The 18,582-nt window shown below is 33.3% G+C and overlaps 1 non-coding gene across 1 annotated transcript; it reads left to right on the top strand.

Moving 5' to 3' along the window:
* Positions 1-17,463: 17,463 nt before the first annotated feature.
* On the top strand, positions 17,464-17,537 carry Trnan-guu. Its single transcript has one exon. It is a non-coding gene; the product is annotated as a tRNA-Asn (tRNA).
* Positions 17,538-18,582: the final 1,045 nt, after the last annotated feature.

Raw genomic sequence — 18,582 nt, 5'->3', positions numbered from 1 at the left:
CACAGAACGGGGCGGACGTCACAAGCATACATACATAAGGCGACGAGGATACGACTGTCCTGCTGGCATGACGCCATGACAGTAGACAACTGTGTGGCCATACATTACAAAGACTAATACTACAACATTCTATAAAGTTTATTTTTGTGTTAACACAAAGAAAACCAACAAAGTTACATTGAAAGCCTCGTCTTAAGTGCATCGTGAAGATAAAAGCAATTGTCAGTGCTCGGTAGTGGCGCAAAAAGTTTAATTGCTACCATTGTTGTGACGTACAATTATACTGTTTTTGCAACGTCCTAGTCCTAACGTAACTATCCTGTTACGAGTGGTCGAGTACAGACGATAGAAAGAATAAAATGCAATATAACGCTTGGAGACTCTTTATGATCTAAGTAAATGTTCAACGGTATGACAATTTATTCAACCTATGTTTCTAATTTTCCCAACGGCGGATCCAGTGGGGGTGGGTCATGCGGGTCATGACCCCCCTTGAGCTGATTGGTTGCTTGACAAAATATATTTACATATTTTGTCAAGCTCTTGACTTGACCACGATTATGTGATCCCCTTGGCACCAAAGCTGGATCCGCGCTTGAATTTTCCGTTAATTAAGTGTCTTATGGTGTTAATTAAACAAATTATTTCTATTAGAAAACATAAGCAAACTGTCGATGCATAAATTAACTTTAGTTTTTAGTCTTGCTTGCTCTTTTATGTGATGCTATTAGATGCTAGAGAACGACGACGGAGTATTTAATGCATAAGAATTTTACGAATTATTCATATTTTTAAATGAAACATAAAGTGTTTCGTAACGATAATTGAAATGGTACGTGATACTCGAAGATGAGATTCGAATAAATTGCAAGAGAATAATTGCGTATGTGCCTGAAGGGAGGTATAAAATTCCGGAGCGTTTCGCCCAATCTGAGTACTGCATCATAGACGCCCATTTAATATTCTGCTCGCGAACATTTACGATAAGTCCCTATAGGTTTCTGAACAAGGAATTTCTCACTAATATAACAATGTTTTTGCACTTGTTTGATATTTACTCTTTTTCACTTTTTACGGAACTAGTTACGGCTGGTTTGGTAAGGAAATAAAAATAATCTAGTTTTCTAGCAATAAAAATAGCCTCATCTTACTATTATAAATGCGAAGGTTTAGATGTTAAAGTTTGTAGCCTAAACAGCTGAACAGATCTCGATGAAATTTGGCGTAGATGTAGAGGATAGTCTGTAAGAACAAAAAGGCTACTTACTTTTATTTCTTTTAATTCCACTCGGACGGAGTTGCTGGCGAAAGCTAATATACATCAACAAATATGATTTAAAACATAATTAAAGATGTTGAAGTATTGAAATTCTTACTTACTTCTTTAAAAGTATTACATTTATCAAATAAGAAATTAAATTTGATTGTCTAAAGGAGCATATCGACTTGACGCAGCCTTGCCATAAATTACGAGAACCAATAAAATCATAATACTTCACTTCCTTACTCTTCTACGTGATCTCATTAAATTTTTAAAGCCACTTCCTGCACTAATGATATTTCCAATAAACTTTCTTCATATTTTTCTTACGATTTTCCATACCTTATACTTTTTAACGATATTTTAACAGATTTCAAAATAAAGGAAAAAAATGTGTAGGGTTCAATTATTGAATTATTAATAAATAAAATAAAAAATCAAACAAAAATGTAGGACCCACCTGCAAGCACTACCTACGGACAAAAGAAGAATTATCATAATCGGTCCAGTAGCGGCGGAGTTATGCCGTAACACCATAAAAACATACAGACGAATTGAGTGCCTCCTTCTTTTGGGAAGTAGAACTTAGCCAAGCATTTGACACAAGTTTTTTTTAAATGAAATCATCTTGAGACTTTCGATTTACTGTTTTTAATATTGCGTCGCGTAATGACCGAATAAAATAAATCAAACATTTTATTGATACAATTATATTGAGACTTAATTTGACTTGGAATCAACTGAAATGAATCCCATTTATTTTAATCCTGCATTCGTACACACATCAACTTAATTATATTTTTAATGAGGAAAATAACAATGTACAGACGCGGAATTGCGCGATGTTCCACTTATAGAAAAAATGTTCCTTGAAACAAGACAAACTACGTCTTTTACAAATAACCAATCTATACTATTATAATAAAGCGTAAACACACACTTCTTTGTTACCTAAGATGTCAGCAATTACAGCATATTTTTGAATAATGCTTTTTTAATAAAAAGCCCTACACTTACGTCACAGTTTAGGCTGTATATTTTCACGTTATTAACTTACGGAGTAAATATTTTGGATAAAATCCTAATGAGGGAAAGAGACCATAAATTGCTGCCAACATCAAAGAAGCAATTTTCATTTGGGCATTTGAATTTTGACATTTCATGCGGATGAAGCCGCGCTAGAACAGCTAGTTAGGTAATATTGAGTGACAAAGGTTTAGGTTGGTACCACTGACATACCTTTTTTCGTAAACACGTCTTGATTATTGTTCCGCGTCATGTCAATACATACCAAACGTTCAGGAGACTATCGTTTTAGGACAACCGACAAATTCCCTGATATTACCAAATACGAGTACCATTTTGTAGCCTCGCAAATTAATACAAATTGCAATAATTTTAATACATTTATAAAAACCAAATTAATCCGCTTAAATCCGAGAAATTAAAATTGCTTATTATTTCATTAATAAATAATACAAAAATATAAGTAGATAATTTAAAAAATTGTACATTATTTTTTTTGGCGTATTTTTTGATATTTAAATATATCACGTTTTTATTTGCTACATGACATAAATGCAGGATGTCAACAATCAAAAGCACTAGTTTTTAAAAAAATAAAGCGAAAAAAATAAAGTGAATTTAACGTTCAATTCGGTAAACAAAAAAAATCCTTTGCTAAAATTTTCTTTGCAACGGTATATGGTAATCTTCTTAATCAATCAATTCGGGTCGCCGTGTAAACGTGTTCGGGGGCTTTTGTATGAAATCGGAACGACCCTTTTATAAAAAAACAGCATTTCATTGAGTGCTACAACGAAAAAAAAACATTACGTTTTGTCGCGACGGTTAAAAAAATAATTACGGCTTAAGTCGATTGACTTGATGTATTGCATTGGTTTAAATGACTATGTTGACGAAAAAATAGTATGAAAAAAAAACATACAGACGAATTGAGTACCTCCTTCTTTTGGGAAGTCGGTCAAAAATATTGACATGTCTTTCAATTACTTGACCAAAAAAACAGGGATCAGGTTTTACGCATGTATCGGTAATGATAACTTTATTGAAGAAAAAAATCACGTTCCATAAATATTTTTGATATCACCTTTAAAGCGGGTACCTTTGACTAAACTATCGCACAACTGTTTAGTCGCGCTTTTTTTTATACAAAATGGTGGCAAAGCAAGCGGCCACCTAAATCCGCAAAAATGGCAAAAGGACCGCTGCCCATAGACATCCGCAATTGTAGATACGTTGCCTACCCTAAATCGACGAAGGAGGAGAAGCACATAAAAAGGATCTTTCCCCATCCTTTGCGTCTCCTCCACCTTCAAATCCACTTTCCCATTCATCCTAAAGAAAAAGGTGGGACGGGAAAGGGACTAAAATTGGACCTCCGGCACCACACTCATCAGTCGAATCGCGGAATTGCTTCCAAATTACGCCTGTTTTCTGTGTAGTCGTGGTATTACACCGGGCGAGCCGACCCATTCGTGCGAAGATGTTAAAGCGGGCTCTACCACTGTAAAACTGCTTTGATTTCTATATACCCACACTACTCGATTATTGGTTGTGCAACTAAACAGTTGAATTGGCTGCAAAACAATCGACAATCGCATAACAGTTGTACATCAAAGAAAAGAACAAATGAAATCTCCCTTTAAAATTATATTAAAACATTTTCAAATGCCAAAACTCGAATGTAATCTGTCAATACGTAATATTCTACGGTCGGTATCTGGTTACAGTTTTATTGCTTCCAGGAGCCGTTACGTCGTCGTCACGGCCTTTTGATGGGCCACACTACAAAGTAATCGAGTTCAGTCCGACATAGACATGCACACAGAGTATCACACCGGTAGAGATATCATGTTAATTTTATTTTTAATTTATGTTAGACGACAAGACTAAAAAGAACGCACGGAGAAGCTATTACAGAGCTTTTAACGTTTTATAATTCTTTTATTTCTCACTGTAAGCTATACATTTAAGCCATTAGAGTTTTACCTTATGTATTACAAAACAAGAAATTGAAATTTTTGTGGTTAATAGTATAGTGTATTAAAGATATACGTCAAGTTTTTTTGCATTATATTTAATTATTATTCAAGCACTGTATAATCTTATAATACTCTGTGTAGTTTCCTCAGTACCGCTTAACAACCATGTCGAGCAGGTCGTAATGTACACAAATATGGGACCATTTTATGATAGAACTAGAAGACAATTAGCTTGTAAAATTCCCTTTGTCTATTGCTATATTTTTACTATGGCAGTAAAAATTTAAGTACCAGTAGAAATATTACACACTACCGTATAAAGTATTTTATAGAGATCAATTTGTTTTAACTAAGGATGGTTTTATTATTAGGTTATTTCGAAAACACAACGAGAAATTTGAATTAAATACTATTAGAAAGTCACGAGGTTAAGGTTTTAAGTTTACCCTAGTTTTAACGTTAACTTAATAATTGTCTTTTTGTCTCTATCTTATTTTGATTTGTCACGATTGTACAGCATTTTATAAACTTTCTGTTCTAATTTTTTCCATGAGCAATTAAAAAGTAAATGGTATGCATGGTATGATCATGTTGTATGTTGTGAGGAGGGCTGAATCGCATGTATGCAACAATGACGTTAGTTATGAATGTGGAGGGCTACAACGGTAGAGGTAGACCTAAAAGAGATGGATGGATTGCGTGAAATGTGACATGATCACAAAGAGAGTGATGACTGAGATGATGGATGATAGAGTTATTTGAAGGAAAAAACCCGGTGCGCTGACTCTACGGGAGTATGACAAGGTAGGGGAGATGATGGTATTAAAATGAAAAAAAAACAAAATCTAAAACATTTCAACTCTATCTCGATTTTCAACAATATCGAGATTCGGTCACGCATTAAAAAGTCATCTTGTCCGTCGCGTATCGGCCCTAATTTATTCACTGATACCGATCTCAGCAAACGCACCTCGTAAATATGTTTGATGATGAGACACAAACGAAATATTCTTTTAAGGATTTACTTAACTATCTATAAAATTGTTATATAGTTAGTCATATTTCGATAACCATTTTTACATATGAATTCGGAGAATTAAAAAAACTGATTAAAAACAAAACAAAATCATCATTAACGTTGACAGTTTGTTCCGTTATAACGATTAACATTTGACGGATTTATAAATCCGTCAAATGTTAATTTAGCCGCGTTGACTTCAATGTACACTCCGCCTAATTCCTGCCGAAGACAGCGCTTATGATTTATATATGACAGCATAAGCTTGGTGCACATTGCAGGACAGTTTGATAATGTATGGCAAAATAAATCAACCAAATAATAGTAATAGAGTACAAAAATAGAAGCTTTTATACTATGTGCATTACTTCATAAGACAAGATATCAAAGTCTCTATCTTTTGTTGTATGAATTTAATAAAGATATTCTTATTAATAGTTCCTAAACATTAGTAATAATAAAATATAGCCTACATTACTCACAAATAAATTACCTTTCTGGTGGTGAAAAATTTTCTAAAATCGGCACAGTAGTATTTGAGTTATTTCAATAAATACAAAAATACAAATCTTTGATCTTTATTATACCGGTATAGATTATCGTTATTAATTTTACTCAATGAAAGGAATAAAGTAAACATCAAAAGCGATTTATAAAGAATTACAAAGTAAATATTCAGTTAGAATCGAGAGTGTGTACGAGTGTTTAATTAGAGAGGCAGACTGTTATTTGTCGGTATCTAATTCGAAACACCGACTACTACCGAGTAGTACTGCGTAGATTATGAACTTCGCTTTATTTGTCGACATTTAAATTGTACAATTCCACTTGGAAATTGCAATCTAACAAAATTAGAATAATCTAAAAATATTAGAGCGTCTCCATTACATAACTTATTCTTTTTAGAACTTCAAGTTAATGATCGTTAGTTAGTAGTTTATAATTAGAAAAATGAAATTGTTTTTGTGGTTATATCGCTAGTTTATGTGGTCGCATGTCTGTAGTTTTTTCTAACGTCTAATTAACAGCACGTGGTGACGGATACACCGTAAAGGGGGGACCAAGTTCCGTAGTAAACGTAGGGTAATTTATAATCATATTACGATATAAATTGTATTTACTTAACGTTTTTTATGTATTTACTTTGGTACAAAAGTTAATTAAAAGTATGACGGCCAAATACTGAAATTATAATTAAATAAGTAAGATTGTCAATGTGGCCTCGATTAAACTCCTACTTCCATTAGAATTTTGACATCTGTCAGATTGTAAGCGCATTATGAAACAAAGCGTTTATAATTATTTTCAGTATTCAGCGGTGAGAGACCTAGATTTTGTACATGACAGTGCTTATTGAAAGAAATTAAACGTTATCGATACATACATTCTTAAATAAACAACATAAATAAACAGTTACATATTTTCATCGTAATAAAATATTAAATAGTACCTGTTGCTCGCGACTTCGCTCGCGAAAAAAAAATAAAACATATGGCCTGTGTTACTGAAAAACGCAGCTTTCTAATGGTGAAAGAATTTTTGTAATCGTTTCCGTAATTTAAAAAAAATAAAAATCTTTTCTCTTTATAATATTAGTATAAACACATATTTACATGTGTTTACTAAAGGCAAGACCTTAGACTCTAAGAGGAATTTTATTAAGTGTCATTAGTTCATAATTTAAAAGTAAAAACAGGGGGCCTCGAATCTCCCCTGCGGGACACCTCAATAGCCGACGGGTTTTTTCACTCCGTACATAAATAGCCCGGTACAGACCAGCTGTGAATCAAATTGGTTTCATGTTGCGTTTGTAATGAATTTGTGATTGTGGTCGCTTATCTAAACATTTTGTCTGTTTCTCCCGTTAGATGTACCTTGAATATTAATGCTGGGGTTGTTCTTTACCGTATTTATCAAATTCGTTCTTTCTTATTAGTTAAATAGAGATTTAAATACTCTAAAAAGCTAGTGCAGTACATTGAGGTAAATGTTAACTCGTTTTTATATTATAAGGTGGTAAACAAGCATGCACCTCCGCAATTGCAGACGCGTTGCCTACTGTCAATCGACGGAGGAGACGCACATTAAGAGTATATCTCTCCTTCCAATGCGTCTTCTTGACCGTCGAATCCATGTTTCCGTCCCATCCTTTTTTTGAGCCGACCCATTCGTGTAAAGATGTTAAAGCGGGCTCTATCACTGTTAAAACTCGTAATAATTATGATACGAAGTCGATAGTACGTCATTTGTTTATCATTTGAGTCAAAAGTATTGCAAATATGTTATTCACAAAGTGAAAACGTCAATCCTGTTAATAATAATAAAGAGGACAACGACAGTCGTAACACCGCTAGACCTTTTACTCCCTAAAGCACGCTAACATCGTATCATAAAGACCGTGATGTAAAATATCGTAGGCCCATTAACAATGACTAACGACGCCCAAACGAGCGAGCACGTATCACCAAATCATTACACGAAACAACACGTCTACTGCGAGTGACCTGTGTCGCGAGTTATTGTCCCCTTTTATCCAGTTTGATCCAGATACGACCGGGTTTTGTTACACGGGAGAGATCGTACGTGTGTAGATGATAATCGTTATACATTATGATGGTTGAACACAAGGGAGGAGACATTTAAAAAAGGTAGAAAGATAACATTAACGTAGATGTCATTCAATCTCAATCAAAAAGAAAACGTATCGGGTTAACGCTGTGAGGTGTGGATTTTGGTTTCTTTATTATTTTGAGAACACACATATTTGTTTGCCTATATGTTGATATTTACAGCGATTATGATGGACGGCAGAAAGAGGCTAGAAAGTAGAACTACGTTAATATTAGTAAAGTAAAAGAAACTACACTGATCAGCGGGGAATAAAGGTTTAAATTAAGACGTAAAAGCGTGCGTACACCTGAAACGAATTAGTCTCGCTTTGATTACTATCAGCTTATATGGAGGTTCGCAACTACTCGATGTTTGTTTTGAACTCGAACGACGATCGTTTGTTTCGTTAAATATTGAGCAGTTGTCTTATAGTTTAGACAAAGGTGTACGCCCGCTCTAAGAGATCGTCTTATCACTACTATCGGCCTTTGCTTGATTATATTCTTTTAATTGTGCTGAGTTAATGTCATGTAAGTTTCGTTGTGGCTACCATAATATAGCAATGTAAAATTGTACATAGAGGAAAGCACCTTGGTCGTGCGAATAGCGCGAAAATCTGCATTTGGTATTCCAGTCCGGAGCGCGTCACCAGCGAACAGGACATGCCAAAGAAGAGATTTATTAACTACACGCGCTCAGACGCGACGATCCTCGAGAAATTTTAATGCCGAGATAAGACATTTGAGAGTTGGAGAGAATTCAAATGGAAAAGTGGATCAGTCTGACATAAAAATGAAATTTAATCAAGGTTGCTTTTATGAATTTACTTACTGCTAACTACCCGCGACTCCGTCTGCGTGGTATTAAAAAAAACAAAAGCAAGTACCCTATGTTTTCGTCCAGACATCTATGCCAAATTTAATCAAGAACCGTTCAGCCGTTTAGGCTACAAACTAATAGACATCCATCCATCTATCCATATAAACTTTTGCTTTCATAATATTAGTCAGATTATTTTTCAAATTATTTCATTCTTTGATTGTTTTTAAATACGTTCGATACTGTCATCTTTTATTCACAGATCTAGTTTCTTTACGACACTCGATAAGTTTACGCCCTGGGGCGAGGAAACCCTTCCTCAAACTTCTTACGATATTATTTGAACAAGACCTCGACGCGACTTTGGAAACCGACCCAACTATACGCAATATTCATGCGAAAATGATCCCTAGGGTTGAGTTGCTCTTCTTAACAGATGATGTATCGGTGGACAATTGATAAGGTCGATTTTCGCGTGCTAATAAAAAACTCCAACAGAACAGAGAATGGAAATAAAATACTAGGTTAAATTGCCGGTACTTAAATAGTGACTGGTGCGATGTGTGAGACAAATACTGAATATGAAGCCGACGGCGGAAACTTTGAAATACGCAGCGTTTCTTAGCAAGGAAATGCTAATCTTAAAACAGGGAAGTAGAGTTTGAAATTGCTTGTCGGATTATTTTTACAGTTTATTGACGTTCCGCGTTTCGTACGTGAATTATTGTGATCCAAGTATATTCTTGTTTCTTATTCCATTTTGTTCGAGTTTTGGGCGTGAGGCTTTTTATGCTTAATTTCTTTTGGAAATTTAAAGGTACTTTACTTTTATGTTGAACCAAATTTTTTAAGTTATTTTTTTTGTTTTCTAAGTTGTAGTGCATAGCAATAGACATTAACATGTTTATATAGGTTTTAACTTCTCCAATTTTCATTTATCTAAATGTACTGTAAATTACGTGAAATCAATTCTCTATTATTTAATATCTCATGCGTAAACACAGATATCTAATGTAAATCAATCACTCGCATGCATAGCGTTAAGTTACGTCCAACTTAACTAATCAACTTAGCAAGGTAAGCTATCAACTGATGTCTATACGGCGCCTGTAATTAACAGGGGTAAATAATTATTCCCCGAGGCGATCCTACAAGATGGATCCTCGAATACACTATGTTACAGACATATGTTGAACATGTAGATTTATTGGAGAATGACAATGATATCCCCATACTAAGGATGTAAATTTAGCTACTGATGTTAAGAATCCTAGTTTCTAGAAAAAGTTTCATTTCACACTCCAGCTTGATTGCAGCAGGAATGTTCAATGTGAAATTTAAAAAAAATACTTAAAAAAACTTTGTATTTTTCTATTCTCTTCTATTTCTTGTTTATGGCTCTCCCTCAGCGGATTGGGCCAGTGTCAAGTGCTTGTTGTTTTATTCTAATTTGGGATAAACTGGCAACAAAACTCTGCTTATGGAAATTTATATTGTTGTAATCTGACTATTCGAAATTTTGCCCGATATCTATATCATTTATATTGTTATCTGATGTGTCTAGCTTGACGCGAGAATTTTGGAAAATCTGCAGGATTTCAGGCATCAAGAACACCGAGAAATCTCATACAAATTCTGTCGATGTTATGAATACCTCATACTATTTTTTTACGATAGACACATGATCTTCTATTATAAAGTCTGGAAGTATTAGTTGATTTCTTATTCTGAGTAAAATACAGATATTACGATAGCATTTAAAAGTATTTAAAGCAAAGCTTATGATACCACTGCAAAAGGCGTTGCGCCGAGATTGCGTACTTTGTTCTGTGCTAAAAAAAATTTTTTAATCTGCATGCCTTCGTGACTCGCCTCCCTCACAGCTCGGGGCCATTTTAATCTGTTTTCCGTTGTATACGGACAAATAAGAGAGCCTTACTGTAGTTACAAAGTTATTTAGTAAAAATGAACTTGGATAGTTCTTAAATCGTATTAAGTATCTGATATCTCTCTTAAATTGATGTCAATTTTCACTTCAAGGACACAGTTTACTGCACTTTTATGTTATAATTTTAAATGTAAACTATAGGGAAAAGATCTCTACTAACTATAAAATTCATAAAGTAATGGGACCTTATCTGAAAAATAATCTTAAAAATATTTCCACATTTTAAAAAGTCAAAAATTATTGACAGTAATTAATTGTATTTAGATAGTCAAGCTGACTGCTTAGGGCATAGCTGTATAAGGGTAGGTACAGACTGGATCATGTTGTCAGTAAAAGCTAGGCCCCGGGCGAACACGTCCCGACATGAACTAGAGCCTGAACAGAGAGTTGTGCCCTTATTATGATTCAAAGAAATTTAAATTAATAAATTGTAGCTATCTCTATTACGAGTCAAGATCATCAAAATAATATTAATAATGCGTAATGAAAATAAATGTGATTTCATACACGGTCCTTTCAAACTAGGTTTGTTATTTTGGGTTAAGAAAACGAGGATTAAAAATTGGATCATCAAAACAAGAACTAAAATCAATACATTTGTAGAATTTAAATTTACAATTACTGTTGGTCGTTTAAGTACATTAAGGTCGTTAAAATTACATAAACACAAAAATAGAGTACAGCGATTCAAAAACGATTGTAGAATTTAGATATCAGAATAAGCCGGTAGTTCGGATAGCATTATTGTAGATTGCGGTAATCAATAACAGTGTAGAGCTCGGACGTTTGGGAACAATACAGTGCGGATCACGTACCGAATTGTTGGCCGGCATATTTTTTCGCGTAGAATTCCTTCTGTCGTTCAATTATCCGGCCGGCTATTGCGGCTGACTGTAAATTTATTAAATCCCTAACAGGAATGCGAAATCTCAAAGTTTTATATATTTTTATATTAAATGCCTCAATGTTACTTACATTTTTGTATCTGAAATTTACATTTTGAATAACTAAGGTGTCCATGGGTGTCAAAGATGATCGAAGGTAATCCCACAGCTCGTATGCCATCTTTTATAAAAAAAATCAAAGCTCTACCGCATCTCACTATCTGATTTAAATGCAATACATTTATAACGTTGAATTTAATGAAATTTTCAATCTTTATTAATGACATCAGAACAGAGAGTTCCCCCAACTTCGACAGGGGACACGCTTGCAACATTTCATTTCAAGATAAAACTCACTTAATTTATCAACATGATTAATGTTCTAAAACCGTCTGCTATTTGATGTTGCCGCCATATTTGAATAATTCTAAATATTTAAATATATTGCTGTAAAGAGATTTAATATAACACCATCAAATGGGGTAAGTTTTCAATAAGAATGATTTTCTAAAATTTGTAAGCCAGTGTGGTTAAATTTGAATAAATTGTGGTGCTCGTTATTAAATACTAGCTGTTCCCGTGCGGCTTCATCCGCATGAAATTATGAAAATTTTATTTTATTGTTTACTTTTGTCAAATTGTCAATTACAAATGTCAAAATGATATGACATGAAGACAACCTTGCTTCCTTAATGTTGGCAGCAACTTATGGTCTCTTTCCCACATTAGGGTGTTTATCCAAAATATATACCCCCTAAGTTTAGTGGCGTCTAAATATATAGCCTAAAGCGTGACGTAAGTGTAAGGCATTTTTTTTAAATATAACTATTCAAAAATGTGCTGTAATTGCTGACATCTTAGGCAAGAAAGAAGTGTATGTTTACGCTTTATTATAATAGTATAGAAAATAATGATTATTTTATAAAATTGTTTTGTGAAAATTAAACTGTTTGAAACCGAGTTAATTGACAATGTTTATGAGTTAAAACTTAGTTATGTTTGTGATTCGTGGTGAAGGAATCATGATTTATTTTTTATTATAAAATAAACTATAATATAATAAATCACACGAACATACATGTTATTAAAACCACTAAGGCCTATATGAAAAAATAGAAATAAACAGCGTTTTTTTTTTCGAATATACTAAAAGAATTTAGTATGACGCTGCATATTCTATACGCTACTGCAGCGAGATATCTTACAAATGAAAACGTAATGATTAAGCAGAAAGATTTTGATCGCATCCCCTGTCATATTTTAGTAACATATTAGAGATCCTTATCCAAATGTCAAAAGAAACCTTATTTAGTATTTTTTCATTCAAAAGTGCGTAACAAAATGAAGTTTGCTTTTACAATCGAATTTTGTGTTGCAGTTATGTATGTTCTTTGTTAGACATAGTTTTCTGATAGTCACTAAACTATCGCACAACTGTTTAGTTTTGCTTTGATTCCTATGAGCTTATGTGGAAGTACGCACACTAGGAGTAGTGTGACACACAAGAATGGAGATTCTTACTTGTGCAACTTAACAGTATTGGCTGCGAAACAATCGACTATCGCACAACCGTTGTGCGATAGTTTAGTATAAGGTGTGTGCCCGCTCTTAATCTATTACAGTTATCCAAGTAATTATTATACTGCACAGTTCATATTCAATTATAAAGTTTGGATGGATGTTAGAAAATATCTCCAGAATGGCTGTATGGATTTGGATTTTATATAAACGTATAAGACAGTACTGAAAAATATAATGGCTTCTAATTAGGTTTTTTTTTAATTAGTTCGTATAGTTAGTTTGACTTAATCATCAATTTTCCAGATTCTATAAACACGTAGTAGATAATTCAGATAAAATACCATACGGAACCGACAATTTATTTTCAAATCCACCCCCCACTTATTTCAAAGGACACCGCCAGCTATGAGGAGTGACTTTCATAAACTAAATAGAACGTAATCGAATTAATATGACAGACTCGACAGGCGTCGTCTGTTCCGCCGAGTTATGCTTGATGTATCACCTCTTGATGACATCACCGAATGTTAGGGCAAAGTGTTTAAGATGACATCAATTCGCGATAAGCATCTCTTGCGATTGCATATGATTTTTTTATTTCTTTCCATGAACTTGTTTTAGTCTGTTTTACATCATAAGGATGACAAACGAGCAAGCGACTACCTGAATCGATAGCAATAGCAGATGCGTTGCCTACTTTTAATCTACGGAGGAGGAGACGCACATAAACAGGATATTTTACCTTCTTATGTATCTCCTCCATCGTCAAATCACTTTCCCTTCTCATCCTTTCCTTACAAGAAAAGGGTGTTAAGAGAAAGTTGCTTAAATTAGACCTCTGGCACCATACTCATCAGACGAAAAGAGGAATTGTTCCCACTTTACGTCTGTCTTCTGTCTGGTCCTGGTATTACACCGGGCGAGCTGGCCTATTCGTCCGAAGATGTTAAAATAGATTAAGCAGAGATAATAGTTACAAAATAATGTAGTTAAAATATAGTATAGTTAAACTTTCAAAGATTTTTCTTAATAGAACGAATCATTGGTCTTCTAATTCAAACGTTCGATACCAAAAAGAACATATAAGAATCTTAAGAACATACTCGTAACAAACGAGGATCAATTTTTAAATCCAGTCAATTAAACGTATTCTTCGAACAGCACATGAGTAAAGAATAAAAAGAAACATTATTAAGATACCGCTGATTGCACTCAGCGAGTGACAGGTGATAGACCATAACGGAAACCGCCAGTCATCCTCAAATGATTAGAAGCCCTTTTTAGCCTACGATGTTTGGTAAAGGAATTTGTTTATCATTATTATGCCGACGATCAAATCAATCGATGATTTTTTATTTCGTGATGGTAACAGTATTCAGGTAAATTTTTTGGGAGCGTCCAGACTTACTGTTGCTGTTGCTGTTGCTTAAAACACAAATTATTACTAAAACAGATTGTAATTGACTAATAATCAGCTAGGCGTTGCCAGGCTCTAGGCTAAGTCTCGAAAGAGACAGGTACCAGCATGGTCTTCTAAATAGTTTTCATGTCTACCTTTTGCAAGTCTCTAGCTTTTCTTTATAAACAGGATCAGAACATTGGAGACAGGTATTCAAGCTCTTAATGATGGGTTTAAAAATTCTAGGAACAGTGAAATTTTTGGTTACGCTTCCAGAATTTTAATGATTTTTTTAAAGTTCCGATCTGTTTAGTGCTCTGCTTGACATTGGCATTTACGGCATCCTTAGGCGTACATACTCTATGAATAATAATAGTCAATATATGCATAATCTTCGTCAGTAGAATAAAGATGATCGAAGTTTGTAAATCTCCCGAATTTATTTTTTAAAAAAATCTTTTACTTCGCTTTAAATTGTCAATTAAAAATCTACCCAGATTGCATTTTCCTTACTCTTTTGTTGATCAGCTTTTTCATTTTCCAAGGCGTTATTAAATCCCCGCCGTCCCCTTTAGTCCGATAACACCTTTCAGTGCCCCTACATTGTTATCGCATACTTTGTATCGCTAATAGAAAATATTGTTAAGTAAATTAACCTATTCAGTACAAGAACGCTAAAGATCTAAAGCTAGAGGAAAATTATCCTAATTCAAAAGTGTTAGAGTTTAAAATAAGTTATCAATAACAGGATCGATTTTTACCTGGTTCGCTTTGTGAGTTTTTGCTTCTTTAAGTTTTGGATTTGGATTACTTCAATTTTGTAGCAGTTCAAAGTTAGGTTTACTGTTAAAAGAATATTAAGTGTTACTTATTATTTTTTTATCTTTTCTACAAAGTAGATTTTATGTGACTTTGGAGTTACATTGTTACGATTAACTAAAATTAATATCTGTTTGCTGTTTTGTAGTTTTAAGATCTTTTTCCTATTAGAAAAATACCTGATATGATAAAAATATCTCCATAGCCAAGCGAAGGTTTTATACAATCATATTTAGATTCCGCATTTCAAACTTAACTTTAGCACAAAATTTGTCATAATGATTTTCAAATTACTCTCAGAGACAGAAGTAAAATAGATTAAAAGTGACTTATAAGGTGGTCTATTAAAACGTAATTTACTTTCGAGCGAAAGACTATGGCGAGGGTTTAGTCAATTTTATGCATCTTTGACCCACTAGCTTTCGCTAGCGACTCCATTCGCGAATAAAAAATAAAGTAAGTAGCCTATTTGTTCTTTCAGACTATCCTCTTCATCTATGCCAAATTTCATTGAGATCCGTTCAGCAGTTTAGGCTACAAACTCTAACAAAAATTCATCCATCTAAACTTTCGCATTTATAACATTAGTAAGAAGTGAGATTGTTAAAGAATACATTTAAAACTTATCAGTTATCAGTCAAAAGACTTGCCATCTCTTTCACTCGTATTGGTAAAACAGAGACAACAGACAGTTGTAACTCTAGTATTGATAGCCTAGTGATTGTGAGGTCATTATTTATGTAAAAGCCAATTTACTATAGAAAATATCGAAGTTTCCAAACATCAAAGATTTCTGAGAAGTTTTATAACTGAACGTTAATAGCAAATTAAAGTTGAGTTTGAACTATTTTATTAGAGGCCAAGCGGTGTCCATAATTCAAAGTAGTTGGTGGATTTCCAACTCGGCTGCGGAGAGTTTTGATTGTTCGAGCCATTGTTCGTTTGGCATCGAAGAGTGGGTATGCATCTAGAAATGGCTGTAAAAGATTGACCTGTAGAAACTTTTCAATATAACCGTAGAGTAGTTTTTTCTATAGTTTTCAAATTTAATCTTACTACTAACTTATAATTTAGTAACACTTACATTAAGAGTTTTGTCATTCCAATGTAGGTACAGTCTTTTATAGATAGTTTATTATATTTATAATATTTATTAAAAAAAAACATCTGAATAAGTACCTTATTTAGGATAAAATATCACTAATTAAAATGCTAATAAAAACATACGTAAAGTCACTCGAGTACTGTAGTATTTTTCGCTGCCAAACAACGTACACTGCCATCTGGTGGTTATTATAGAAAACACAGCAGAGACGCGTGGACTAATCGTTTCGAAATACGGCGTTACACCCTATATATAATTGCAGGAATTTATAAAGCCATAGATTAATAAACCACACAGATGACATTCAAAACATTTTTTTAATAAGTTTGTACCACAATACATACGAAGTCTTTCAGATTAGATAATAGAATTTGTACTCTTTAGTAAAGTCAAAAGGTTTATTTAAAGGGTTTGAAAAATCTTTACACAACAAAATCTTTAATGTCACTGATTCAATATTCATGGTCTTAATATTTGCGTATATTTTAGGTTATGTATTTCGAGAAGCTTAAGAGTTGTGAGTTTTTTTGCATATGAACTTGCGTACAGTCTGTTTGTTCATTACTCTATGCCATGCGACAAATAATCGACCTCGTGGGTCTACTAGTTACTCCCCGAACTATTGAATAACGATAACTATACACGTATTTAAATACATTTTTAATTACCACAACATGTATTATTGATTAAAAATAGAGCAAAATAATTTGTCAAGATATTAAATTTTGTTTACGTTAGAATCAGTCTGTAATCAGTTTTTTTATCTTTTAATACGCATTTACAATATTAAAATAAGTCTTATCTAAAACAATAGAACGCGTAAAATAATTTTATACAGTCTTTAGCTCTCTTAGCGATTCAATAAAGATTAAATATACAGTGTGCAAATTTATTATCATTTGTATTCTAATGAAAATTTTCCTTATTCTCGACGACATATTAATATGCGTCTGCGCATGTACTATATAGGAAAATTATTAGTTACATCATCAGTCGGAGTAATTTTCAATGTCATTGGTGACATCTAAGTGGGGGGAAATGAAGGTGATGACTAATTTCGAATCACTCATCATCGCCTCCGTGGCGCAATTGGCTAGCGCGTTCGGCTGTTAACCGAAAGGTTGGTGGTTCGAGCCCACCCGGGGGCGGAATTTTTTTTAATTATAAATAATCATAGAAAATGTGGTTATGTTGCTATAACTAAACAATTTATTATGTTAGTGTAACAGACATTATTTTTATGTTTTTTTTAATATTTCAATAATAAAAAGAAACGTTTAAACATAACATTCTACAAAATCTTTGAGAACTCTACAAAAGTTACTAGACGTTCAAAATGTTCATCTTACTTTAAGAGTCAATTATTTTGTGGTCAATTATATTGGAATTCCCAAACCCAAAACGTATCGTAATTACAAGAAATTACGATAGCCCTAAATCATAAATGATTACTATGAAATTTTGTTTCCCATTCTATTATAGTATTTAAAAATACAATGCTTTTAGGCCATTCAGCCATTTATCACGGGCATCCGTCACAAGGTTATTCAGAGGTTTTTGGGCCCTATGTTTTAAATATAATTTATACGCCAGACGGGGTTTAAAATGATAAACGATGTTTGATATTCTTACTAAGTAAAATTTATAACAAAAATACTATTATTTTAAAACATTGAAGTGAAATATTTTGTTGTTTGTGGATATTGTGATCTACGGGGATATGTGAAATTGAAAAGAAAATATTTCTTCCATCATTTGAACTTTACAGGAATGGGATATTGTTAAAAAATTAATATTAATTTAGCGAAAGAATGTAAATCAGTGTCAAAGAAAAATCTTTTACACTATTAAATGTTAAAACATAATTAAACAAAGAGTTTAAACATAAAAATAAATAAAACCAATCTATTATATATAACATCTTTCGTAATTATCATATTCAATTTTCAATAAACATAAAACCTCCTTAAGATTATGGCCAGTCATAAAAATGACAAAAATAATTTTTAAATTAAGAAGCAACCACAATTTCATTAGGATCAAAACAAATATGGCGTCCAAAATGGCCATCAAGTAATTAATACGCAACGCTACTGACGGACGGTCGAAGGAATGTAAATATCGCTTTCTCTTTCTAACAATAGGCGAGGGAAAGAGCGAGATGATCTCCTAATTGGACCACCCGTCACTACG

Source organism: Papilio polytes, unplaced genomic scaffold (genome assembly GCF_000836215.1).
Source record: "Papilio polytes unplaced genomic scaffold, Ppol_1.0 DF823991.1, whole genome shotgun sequence".
Lineage (NCBI taxonomy): Eukaryota > Metazoa > Arthropoda > Insecta > Lepidoptera > Papilionidae > Papilio > Papilio polytes.
Note: the sequence above shows the minus strand (reverse complement) of the source record. Positions and strands in the feature narration are given on the sequence as shown.